Raw genomic sequence first — 13189 nt, forward strand, 5'->3', positions numbered from 1 at the left:
GCGAACCGCGGTCGACTACGTGGGAGTCCAGTGACAGCCATTACACTAACTGCTGGTTCCCTTTTTTCTTTTTCTTTTGAGAGGTTTTTGCTATAGGGTGCGTGCGCTTGCCAGAAAGACAGAGAGAGACAGAGAGACAGAATGGGAGAAATCACCCCCCAGGGACGATGGCCACGCTGCAATCCCTTCTCCTCCATTCTCCTCTCAGGATCTTGGGCATGAACACACATGCGCCCAGTGTGAGTTTTAAGCCACCAGGTCTGGGACGCGAACTGCGGTCGACTACATGGGAGTCCAGCGACATAGTCATTACGCTAACTGCTGGTCCTGTGTCTGTCTTTAATCCAATACTTCGTCCTGCAAATAGAACCCAAAGTCAGCATCTCACATGTGTGCACCTGTGTGAGTGCTTATGTGTGCACATGCATGTGCGTTTTTTCAAAAAGAATTATTTATTTTATTTATTTATTATTATTATTGTTTTAATTTGCTATGGCCACCAGAGAGAGACAGAGGGGACTTGAATCACAATTGCCATGTGAGAGTCCAGTGCCCCAACCACCATGCCACCTGCTATCCCCATGCGTGTCTTTTTTTTAAAAAAAGATTATGTATTTAATATTATTAATTAGTATTATTATTTTGTTTGCTATAGTGCACATGCATTCACCAGAGAGAGGCAGACAGAAAGAGAAAGAGAGAGAGAAGGAAAGTGAGAAAGTAAGATGCCAGGTCTGGGACTCAAACTGTGGTCGACCAGCGCCTTAACCACCACACCACCTGCTGACCCCCATATCTGTGTGTCTTTTTAAAGCAGAGATTCTCCAAGTTCCAGCACTCATCCTTGAAATGTAAATAGCTAGGGAGACAACTACTTCCAACTTTAACCTATGGGCTAGTTGGAGCCATAACATTTGGCCCATGGGAAGATAAGGCTTCTCTCTCTCTTTCTTTTATTTTTTCTTGGCAGAGGGCATGTGTGCTCACTAGAGAGAGACAAAAAGAGAGAGGGAGAGAAGAAAACACCCCCCATCCCCCACTGGGGGCATGGCCATGTTGCAATCCCTTCTCCTCCATCTCTTCCCCCTTCAGAGATTCTGGGCACGCACACACATGCACTGTGCTTCTCAAGCTGCCGAGTCTGGGACTTGAACAATGCAGTTGGCCACGTGGGATCCAGCCACCTCAACCTCTAGGCCATAGGCTGGCTCAGATATATCACTATCTGGGACCAGCAGTTGGCGTAATGGCTATGGCACTGGGATCCCACGTAGTTGACGGTGGTTCGGATCCCGGACCTGGTGGCTTAAACTCACACCAGGCGCGTGTGCTTGCATGCATGCCCAAGATCCTGAGAGGAGAAAGGAGGAGAAGGGATTGCGGCGTGGCCATCCCCCCTGGGGGGTTGTGGGGACATGTGCTGAGCAAACACCACATGCTCTTTTGGGGTTTGGCAGAACCTTGTAACTTGTCTTTCCCTGACCTTGGCTGCAGACAGAAGAAAGAAAGAAAAGAAATATCACTATCCTTTCAGATCAAAGAAATGAGCTAGACAAAAGGCTACAGAGCCGATTCTCATGGGATGTGGGGAGTGTCTTTTATAGGAGACCCCCAAAAAATCCAGGGAAGTTTTATTTCCACACAAAGTGTAGCCCAGGAGTGTCCTGAGAAAACGGAGACATCTGGTCACTTTATCTATCGTAGGGTATGATGAGGAAAAGTTGGAGGTGAATTATATGCACATGTGCATTCGTGCAGGTGCGTGTGCACACATGAAGGACTCGAAACACTTATGGAAAATTGGTACTATAAAAAAAGTATGGATTTCAGGTTTTTTTTTTTTTTAATGTTGTTACAGGGCACATGGAGAGAGAGAGAGAGAGAAAGAGAGAGAGAGAGAAAGAGAAGTCCATAAGGGGGATGGCCACACCACCATTTCTTCTCCTCCAGTCTCCTCTCAGGATTTTGGGGACACACACACACAGATGTAACTGATGTGTTTCTTTCTTTCTTTCTTTTTAAGAGTTTTTTGTTTGTTTTGTTTTGTTTTTCTTTTTTTGGAGAGATTTTCGCTATAGGGAGCGTGTGCTCGCCAGACAGACAGAGAGGGACATAGAGACAGAAAGCGAGAAATCACCCCCCAGGGGGGATGGTCACCGCAATCCCTTCTCCTCTATTCTCCTCTCGGGATCTTGGGCATGCACACACATGTGCCCGGCGTGAGTTCTAAGCCACCGGGTCCGGGACGCGAACCGCGGTCGACTACGTGGGAGTCCAGCGACATAGCCATTACGCTAACTGCTGGTTCCCAGCACCAGAGGTTTTGTAAAAATTCCTGATTTACAGAGGTCTTTACCTTTGTTGTAAGCCTAGTCATGCAAGTTATAATAACCTGGAGGCCTACCAGGAGAAACAAAGATTTAAAAACCCTTGAAAAACCTAAGCCTGCCATTTCCTATTAGGATACCTGTAACCCACTATTAGTTGCACCTATCAGCACACGACCTGCTCTTCACTTTTGAGAGACTGCTCTAGTGTATTTGGTGGCCACGCCCACAGGAGCAGTAGCAGCCGCCTTTCTCATGAAACTGTTTGTGGTATTAACGTCAGGAGGGAGGGAGGCACAGCATTCAGTTTTGTCTAGTATTAAACATAAGCTCTTAACTTGAACAAAAGATTTAATGCTGAATGACACTTTATTAAGCTTTTTTTGTTAAACTTATAGGTTTATTATTTACTTTTTGGAGGGTGGCTTTTACTCAGTGGAAACCCCAAGAGTATTTTTTTTTAATTATTATGTTTTAAGAGTTATTTTATTTAATTTTATTGATCAGTCATCAGTTTTAAAATTTGACCAGAGACAGACAGACAAACAGACAGAGATAGAGGGGGGGAGGGAAAGTGAGAGAGCAAGCCACCAGGCCCAGGTCTCAAACCATCATCGGGCATGTGAGAGTCCAGCACCCCAACCATTATGCCACCTGCTGGCCCCAACTCCAGGAGGTTTTATTGGCTATCAATTTTGAAAATTTTCTTCAGTTTACGGATAAATTTGAAATACAACGGGTATTTTATTACTTCCAAAACTAAAACTCCAGGAACCTTAATGAATTTTTTTTTTCATTAGTCCATAGACCTAACAATTGTTCTGGCTTTGTGCTAGGACATAAACTCAATTAAAGTTAATCACTAATTATGGTCCCATGGATTTTCCTGTGGAGAAGATGAAAGAATTAAAACAATAGGAATTGAGATTAAAAAAAAAAAAAAGAAACAACCTAAAGGTTTTATGATGGCAGAGAAGCCTTGATCTGTAATAGTGGGGCACAGCTGTCCAGCTGCCCGTGTCCAAAATGTCTGTTTTGAAGAAGAAATGGCCTTGCTTAGTTTTACCTTAAAGTCCCCAACAGGTGTGTAGTTAAAAAATTTAAGTATCCCTTCTGGGAATCTAGAATTCAGTTTTCTTGAAGCTTTACTGCAGTCTGAGTGGTGAGAAGAATTTGGTATGTCTTCCAACCGGCTCACAGGCCATCTTTCTCTGGTGTCATTTTCAGAAGACCCTACCACGGACTACAAAGGGCCTGATAGTCTTTAGTCAGTAAAGCATGAGCAGTACTCTTTACTCGGCGAAAATGCACTTTGGCAAAATGCATTCAAGTCTGGCAGAATTCAGTCACCTCAGATTTCTCCAGCGATGTCTCATGAGAGAAAACACATTTTAAAATACTCTTTTGACTACTGTTACAGCATTACCTTCTTTTATGGGAAAGTTCCTATTCAACTAAAAATATGTAACGAAAATGACCATGAGTGAAAATTTTTAATAATATTTGAATTGCATATTAGATAGGAGAAATGGACTTGCAGTTTTGCTGACTTTTTAATATTCAATTGACAAACTAAACATTGGTTATAAGACATTTTAGCAATTTTAGAACAGTTTCTACACTAATACTATGGTATAAATTACCCATTTTTAAAAATCGGGATCTTTTTTATTTTATTTTGTGAGTCATGAAATGTAGAGGTTTTAAGTAATGAACTATAAGGAGGACTCAGTAAGAACTGGGTGGCTGTCCATAGGCTTTCTGTGAGTTCAAGTTTAACACTAGATTTCCATTCTTTTATGCCAGTGTTACCTCTTTCCATTCTTTTTATGAATTTCCTTAAAGAAAGGACACTAAAATTTAAGTCATTTTTTAAAAAAAGCTTTTTAGAAAGACATTAAACAAAGCAACTAATTATGGACAAGACTTGAACTAATTATACTTAAAGATCTGACAAGAGTTTACAACTGAAAAAGAAATTTGGCTGTATCTGTGACATACGCCAATTTAATGTAATGACGCAGGAACACGGGGGCGTAGGGGTGATTGGGCCCACACTCGCAGTGAGACATAGGTTTTTGTCCCACGCTCAGGAAGAATTAGGGTCATGGACAGGTAGTTATAGCAAAGTGGGAAATTTATTAAGAGAGAGGGGAGGAAAAAGAGAGCTCCCAAGAAGGGAGGGGTCCCAAAAAATGGGTGGCCACGGAAGGTTCTAGGTGGGGCTTGTGCATGCATTCCCCTCCTGGTAGGCAGGGGCACCTGATGGATCCAATTAGTCTTCTAATTTTGGAGTGGGTACCAAGGCCAGCAGATTCTTTGTCTAGAAGCTTTGGGCCTGAGTGTTGTTGGGCATGGATAAAGCCTTCGTTTTAGGCCTAGATCAGTCACTGCCTTCATATCAAAACTTAGCCATTTTGTGATTCCATTTTAGGCCCACACCTTAACTATATTTTTAGGGTCCCTGTCTCCTACTTCAATAATGTACGACGTGATGGATAAATATCATACTATAGATTTCTGGGAATCTCAATTCATTTTGAAACATAGCGTATGTATAAACACACGCACATATATAAACACACATACACATAACATATTTATACATATAATTTAAATATAATGTAAAGAAAATTAAAATTACTTAATTTGACAATGTTTCCCATATTATTTAACATATTAAAATAAGTCTAATTGATTCTCACGTTTTCCTTTGGATGTATCAGGGGCCCTCTGTAAATATCCAAAAGTTATTTTGAGGTAAAATAATTTAGAATTTTATTTTGGAGAAACCTTGTCAAATAAAGCAAAAAGTTTAAATACTTGACTTAACTGGCAGCAGAAAATGAAAGTTAAATGTTCTTCAAGTGTCGGCGTCCGCCCCCAGGCTTAGCGCTATTATGGAAGAAGCAGAAAAGATGAGACAAAAAGATAGAGTGGAAACGGACACAGGCAGCCTGAGCCTAGGTAGCCCAAGCAACCTGTGCCGCCCAGATGAACTGGACGTCTTTATTTATAGTACAAGGAGACATTACACATGTATGTTTCATGACACTTCATGGATTAGTTGCCAGGTTACAGACAATATGAAGCAGTTAACAAATCTATAAGAGATTAGTCATACCAGGGGCAAGGTACCACCCTTGGTGGTAATCCCATCTAGAGTAAATCTCATCTTCCTTTCTAATGCAGAGAACTAGCTGTTAGGTGTGGGGAAGGAGCTAAAGAACTTCTCCATAAGGAGTGCACCACCACACCCAGAGAAGTCTAAAGAACCTTTCAGATGCAATGCAGGGATTGGATTTTACTATTTGGGGTCAAGATGTTTCTTGAAGTCCATCAGATGTGTCTGTTGGAACGCCCCTAGTAATTTCCACTTGCTCTGTCTACAGCCAACGTCAGGGAAAGACAAGTTACAAGGTTCTGCCAAACCCCGAAAGAGCATGTGGTGTTTGCTCAGTGCATGTCCCCACATCCAAGCACCTTAGCGATGAAAGAGTTAACTCAGGGTCTGTTGATACTAAACTAAAAACAGAATACCTGGCAGACTTTAGCAGTCAGATATGACATCCAGTGATAACAACAAAACAACCCAAATACCAACATATGGATCACATAAAATTTCCTTTACGAGACTTAGTTTTTACCACATTAGTCATTAATCCTAATCATAATATGACCAAAAATTGAACTTTAGGAAAATCAGTCTTACCTAATGGCATTCAAAACTTTTAACAATTATGATTATCTGATTATCTGTGAGAAGCAAAATATTAGAGAAGGCTAGTCATTAATCCATTTTTCTTGTTGGACAGTCACCATGTAACATATACCACAAATAACAGCTGTTTTATTAAACTGACCATATTAAGACAAATATGATGTTGTCTGATCAATAAATCCCTGGACAAAGTATATGTTGGAAATTGCGAAGATCTTGTTACCAAACTCAAATCAGGTTCGTTCACCCCAGCACAATAAAGCAAACCACAGGCACGTGGCGTGATGAAGGAAAGTACAGCTTTATTGCAAAGCGCAGAGAGCGGGCAGCATGTGCTGAAAAGACCCGTCTCCCCAGATGTTCCCCACATGTGTTTTTAAGAGCAAAATTAGGGGCAGAGGTCCCAGGCGCATGATCGGTTCAGTGAATGGTTCAAGAGGGTGTGATCCTCTCCTGCGCATTCTTGATGGGTGAGGCCTCTGATACTCAAATTTCTCTTCAGGTTTCTGGAGCCATTCAGTCTGGGGTCTTTGAGCTCACAGCCAGCAGTTTTCATCCTACAAAACATCTTACATATTGAAGCGAAAACCTTATCTTCCCTGTAAGTGAGAGTTTTAGAGGTCAAATGGCCCTTATTTATGGTCCCTGTTGTTTCATTATCATAATCAAGTCTGAACACTTACTCCTTACTCTGGGCCATTACAATGTAAACAGACCTTATATTTCAAGAACCTTATGGGACCAGCAGTTAGCATAATGGTTATGTCGCTGAACTCTCATGTAGTCTACCTCAGTTCGAGTCCTGGATCCGGCGGCTTAAACTCACGCTGGGCGCGTGTGCGTGTGTGTGCCAAGATCCCGAGAGGAGAATGGAAGAGAGGGGATTGCGGCGTGGCCTTCCCCAGTGAGAAAATATATTGGGGGGGGGGGACCTTGCTCACTTTCAATATTTATTTATTAAGTTTTTTTTTAAACTATATTTGAAGCCAGCTTATTTGTCAAAGATTTTAAGTCACATGAACTTGCAAAGCATTTAAATTAATTTGTATGAGCACTTTTTTAATAAATTGAATGGAATATTTTGAAGCCTTTTATTACATAGACATACAACATATTATATAACATGTATGCATTCACACAAACACACAAACGAAAGATCTCAGTCTTTTGAAAAGTTCTTTGTTTTTATCTTTTTTTTTTAAAGGATTTTTTTTTTTAATTTTCTTTTTTTTTTTTTGGAGAGGTTTTTCGCTATAGGGCACGTGCGCTCGCCAGACAGACAGAGAGAGACAGAGAGACAGAAAGCGAGAAATCACCCACCAGAAGGGATGGACACGCCACAATCCCTTCTACTCCATTCTCCTCTCAGGATCTTGGGCACGCACGCACACGCGCCCAGCGTGAGTTTTAAGCCACCGGGTCTGGGACGCGAACCGCGGTCGACTACGTTGGAGTCCAGCGACATAGCCATTACACTAACTGCTGGTTCCCTTTATGTTTTTTTTTTCTAAGAAAAAAATGAGAATGCTTCATGCTTTAACCCTGCTGAGGCCTTACAGACACTTGTATTTAAAACAGGATTTAAGAGTTGTCTTGATTAACTCCACCTCGGCTTCTGCAGCCTTGCCAATTATTGCTTATTTTTATGCCCCTTGCAAAGAGCCGAACGAAACTGGTCATTCTTCCCTAGGGGCTCAGAATAGAAACTGCTTAATGCTGTGACTAATTCCCTGATATAATCTGATTATTTTTGAGTCTGTCAAAACAAAGAATAATTTGCTGTTACTTCTGTATGTACACTTAATACTAAGTATTTTAGCATTACCTTTTAATTGTTAATTTTGTCATTAATTGTTCTAACCCTGACTATTTATTCAACAGGTACAACTTGTAGGTTAAAGGAGGTAGAAAGTTTACATCCCTAAAGCAGGTAACAGAGATAAGGGAAGACTAAAGGTGAGGATTTTAGGCAGATTAATTGCCAGAGGGCAGGTGTCCTTGTTGGGAGGAGGGAAAAACACTCCCCACTGGGAGTGGTCACATACGAATCCCTTTTTCTCTATTTTTAAAAAATTTTATTAGTGGGAGTTTAGGGGCATGTATACATATACCTTTTGTAAGCAGCGTGCAGGGGCTGAGAATTGAGCCGCAGCTGGGTTTTTCAAGGCTGCGCTCTGAACAACTGCCCTGTGTGCAATGAGCTCACGCTGTACATTCAAACTTGTGCATTTTTCACGGTAAGAAACTTTAGTGATTCAACAAGGATATGTTTACAAATACATGGCATTTCCCCGCAAGATGTTTAAATAGACCATTACATTGCCAGAAAGTTGTATTTCTGAAGTCCAATTTAATTGATATGTGGCCTTTTAAGCTTAGCATGTTTTTCAATTAATTACTGATTTTAAGGTGGAGCCCGTTACAGAAGGCAAGAAGGCATTTTTAATGTTTGTAATTCAGCGTGGATATTACTCAGATACTGCTGAACAAGAAACAACGCAATTTGACCTGTAGGTGTATTTTAAACCATTTTGATAAGTTTTTATTTAGCTTTCTTTTTGCTTTGGGCAGGCTGGTAATGAAGCAAAAACTATGGTAGAACTTTTTTATATCAATTAAGCTCATCATTTATTTTTTATAGCATCTTAAAAGAGAAAAAATAAAATTATTTAGAAGCTTGTACATATTAATGGGCATTCTTGTATGGACCTGAATTGGGAGTGCACAATTGTAATTATGCTTTTCTAAGAGTTTCGTTTATATAGACTATTTTTCACAATGGACATACTAATTTTAAATCATGTTACTAAGATTTCATTACTTTTGTAAATATTGTTGCTTTTAAGAAGTACTTTGATTTTCGGGAACCAGCAGTTAGCGGCGTAATGGCTATGTTGCTGGACTCCCACGTGGTTGACCACGGTTCGCATCCCGGACCCAGTGGCTTAAAAAACTCAACACCAGGCGCGTGTGTGTGCTTGCCCAAGATCCCGAGAGGAGAACGGAGGAGAAGGGATTGTGGCGTGACCATCCCCCATGGGCGGTGATTTCTCACTTTCTGTCTCTTTGTCTCTCTCTGTCTGTCTGGTGAGCACATGCGCCCTATAGCGAAAATCTCTCAAAAAAAAAAAAAAAAAGAAAAGAAAAGAAGTACTTTGATTTTTAGAATTAGGAATTACATTTTTTACATAAATTTTGAGTCTCTTCGAGTCAAGAAAGACCTAAGTGGGAAAATAGTTTATTCTGGCTTTGACTTTGAGTGCTCCTTGACTAAATTAGCCAATGGGCTTTTTCTTCTTCTTCTTTTTAAAGTAATTATTCATTTATTTATTTAATTTATTATTATTATTATTTTACTCCAACGGCAGTTGGCTGTGTGGGAATCCAGTATCTATAACCACCAAACCACCTGCCGCTCCCCCCCCCCAAAGGATTACTTATTTATTTAATTCTATCTGTTATTATTATTTTTACAATTTGACCAGAGAGAGAGAGAGAGAGAGAGAGGGAAAGCGAGAAAGCAAGCCGCCAGGTCGAGGACTTGAACCACGGTCAGCCACGTGGGCCTCCAGCACCTTTAACCACCACACCACCTGCTGGCCCCAGTCAATGATCTTTTTCTAACTAAGCATACAAAAAAAAAAAAAAAAGAAAGAAAAGAAGAAGGAGGAGGAAAGAAAGAAACTAAGATGTTAAACATAAAAACCTCATGTGAAGAAAAATACCTAAAATTTCATTGCAATTACCACAGTTAGTTTCTGTCTGAACCAGTCAGACAACTGGATTCGATCCAGTTAATTACCTAATCCAAACAAATGCTGGACCCAGTCCAGCAACTTCAAACCCATTTTGAACCAAAATTCCCGCACATAAGACTCAGCTCTAAACATAAGTCTTCATGGAACTCAAATCTGAGGTAGAACTTACCCACAATCCCCACTCACTGCAAGAGAGCAATGGATGACAAAGGGTTCCCCAGGCACCTCGCTTGGTTTCTCGCTGCTCCTGAGGGTCACTGGAAGCTCTACTTCAGATCCCACTTCAGAGGCCAAAATTGTTATAAGAAAAATAACTTCGCCAACTTAATAGAGTTTTAGTTGAACAAATCTTTTTTTTTTTTGGAGAGGTTTTTGCTATACGGCGCGTGCACTCGCCAGACACACAGAGAGAGACAGAGAGACAGGAAGCGAGAAATCAACCCGCAGGGGAGATGGTCACGCCGAAATCCCTTCTCCTCCATTCTCCTCTCGGGATCTTGGGCACGCACGCATAAACGCCCTGCGTGAGTTTAAGTCACCAGGTCCGGGATTTGAACCGCGGTTGACTATGTGAGAGTCCAGTGACATAGCCATTACGCTAATTGCTGGTCCCCAAGTTGAACAAATCTTAACGTGATTTAAATCAGGCAGTTGTCCTTGGACTTCTGGACAACTCTGGCTAGCTTCGTGGTTAACTTGGTATTTAAATTCCAGAAAAGGGAAAATGATGTACAAAGATGAAAGTGAAGGAATGCAGAGAAACAATCGGATTGGTTCCAGGTGGACGGTAGGCTGCACAAACAGCCCAAGGTGGGCTTTCTGTGACTGACTGAAGTGTGGCTGGTGTGATCGGCCGTTTAGCACCCAGCTCAGGGAAACTGCCTAACATGTACGATTTCGGCTTATCTATAGGAGTCCAAGTGTGGGGCTACAGCAGATGTCTTAGGCCAAAATAATTTAACACCAAGGAGACAGAAAGCAAGATATCACCCTTCACTGGGATGACCATGCTGCAATCCCTTCTCCTCCATTCTCCTTTTGGGATTTTGGGCATCCATACATACATGCCCTGCATGAATTTCAAGCCTCCAAATCTGAGAATTGAACCATGGTCGGCCATCTCAAAGTCGTGATGTAACCATTCTGCCATCTGCTGGCCCCAGGCTAAAGTGTTTCTTAAGTCACCGGGTCCAGAACTTGAACTGCCTATGTGGGATTCAGTTGCCTCCACCACCATGCCACTGACTGGGCTGGATTTCAAAAATTTTTGCAGCAATCTACATTCACACTTTAAATCCATTTTCCATGAACTTTTGAAATCCCCACATACACGCAAAAAAGATTTAGAGATTCATAAAACATACTTCAGTGAAAAAACATATTTCAGAACAATACGAAAACCTTCAATTATTTTGTTATAAAGAATAATAGCAAAAAAGAATAATCTAAGGAAACTTTACTTCACATCATCAAGCAAATCTTTTGTTTTTCCTCCAAATTCCTGGTTTAATAAGGACTTCTTTATTTTTGAGGGAAAAAGATCTCAAACATCAGGCCGTTCACAAAAATAACCCACAATATCAACTTTAGAAACAAATCTGAAGACTACTACACTATTTTCTAGAGGATGCGTTTGACACGCCAACTCCCATTCACAAAACCACAGTTACGTTTGTGTTGAGCAGCCCCGCAGGCACTCTAACGTGGGGCGTAAGGCTTCTACCTCTAACTCACAGCGGCTCTCAGTGCTACTCACTAGATGACACTGCCTTTGCAGTTAGGCAGCAACTACTGAACCCATCAATGAATGAGAAGAACTGTCCTCCCTGCGTAACAAGAGGTGATTTTGGGGACAGTTGATAAAAACCATGCATCTTTTTTATTGTTAAGTCATTGAGAGGTATCAAAATTAAAAGCAAAATTACAGGGTAAGACTTAACAAAACTGCTAGGAGCATCAGAAGAAGAGAAATGGGCCCAGGCGCAGGGAAGTATGAATTAATGGACATGAGAAGGACAAAGATGGGGAGAACAGTGAGCACGTGCTGAAGATACTAGGGAGAGGATCTGGGGAAAATTGTGATCTTAGACAAGCGCCTCGGTAAAGAAAGCGCCTGGGTAAGATTTCTAAACCCCACTACGTGCTTAAGAGTCATCCTTGCCATTGGCGCTGTCTCTGTCATCCTCTCCTTCCTCAGCCTCTTTTTCATCACCCTGGATCAACTCCAGCTGGTCACCCCTCATCTTCATTATCATCATCATCCAGTAGGTCCCCCCCTCAGCAGAGTCACCTGCACCCCCTCAGACTCCATCTTCACATCCGTCTCATCTTTCTTCTGGGAGCTGCTGCCCTGCTCCTCTTCTGACTTACCGTTCTTCACCTCTACTGTCTGTTTGCTCTGTTCCTTTTAGATTTTTTCCAGGTTTTCCAGAGGAGAATCCACTTTTTGTTTTATCTGGGTCAACTTCTTCTTAATGGCCTGAATGTCATCTCCTTTCAACTTTCCAGACTTGGAAGACGATCCTCGTTGTCCACTCTTAGAATTGAAGCTTCTGCCCCTCCATGAAGTGTTCCCTGATACTCACTGACATTCAAGGGCACTATAGCGCGAACAGTAGGAGGTGGTGGTGGAACACGTGGTGGGTAACTGTACATCCTGTCATAATAATTGCGTTGGAAGTCATAGTCCCAATCAAAAGAGGAGCTGTACATCTCCACTGCAGGTCTTCTCACACCTGCTTTTCCTCGGCTCACTTCTGGATCTGCAGCCAGATTAATAACTAAAACCTGGCCGGCAATCATCCTGCCCTCCTCTCCTGCCACAGCAGCCCAGGCATTCCTCTCATTAACACACTGAACGAAGGCAACCCACAATTTTGCCATACTTCGAGAAGATTGTCTCCACATCAGGCTTATTAAACCACAAGAGTGTTGAGATTCCCAATGAATGCACGGGAATTCATGGAGCGAGGATCTGTCTTGTTGGTAACATGGCTGGCCATTGCGATTGATGGTAAGATTCCTCACAAAGTCAAAAAGCAAGAAGGTGAGGGAATAGAGATTCAGTTCTGAACCTCTCGCTCCGTCTCTGACTCTTCCCCAAATGCCAAGCAAATCTTCTTTATGAGTAAAAGAAAAGAAAATACTGATTAGGAGAGAAGACAGTGGTACTAAATTGATACATAGTTTTAAAAGCTAGTACTTTGGGGATCCCTCTAAAGACACACGGCAGTAACATATATAACCTATAAAAAATATAATGAAAGAGAATCTAAAATAATTAAAACTAGAAATGCTAAAGGGATTGTAACATTACAAAAGGAAGAGACTACGTGGGATGGGACCTTTAAAAAAGTTCATGGGAGACCTGCAGTTAGTGTAAT

At 41.5% G+C, this 13189-nt stretch overlaps 1 pseudogene; it reads right to left on the reverse strand.

Annotated features, from left to right (window-relative positions):
- Window positions 1-11950: 11950 nt before the first annotated feature.
- On the reverse strand, window positions 11951-12855 carry LOC102503119 (heterogeneous nuclear ribonucleoprotein C pseudogene; annotated as a pseudogene).
- Window positions 12856-13189: the final 334 nt, after the last annotated feature.

The sequence above is a fragment of the Tupaia chinensis genome, unplaced genomic scaffold (assembly GCF_000334495.1).
Source record: "Tupaia chinensis unplaced genomic scaffold, TupChi_1.0 Scaffold000404_1, whole genome shotgun sequence".
Taxonomy (NCBI): domain Eukaryota; kingdom Metazoa; phylum Chordata; class Mammalia; order Scandentia; family Tupaiidae; genus Tupaia; species Tupaia belangeri.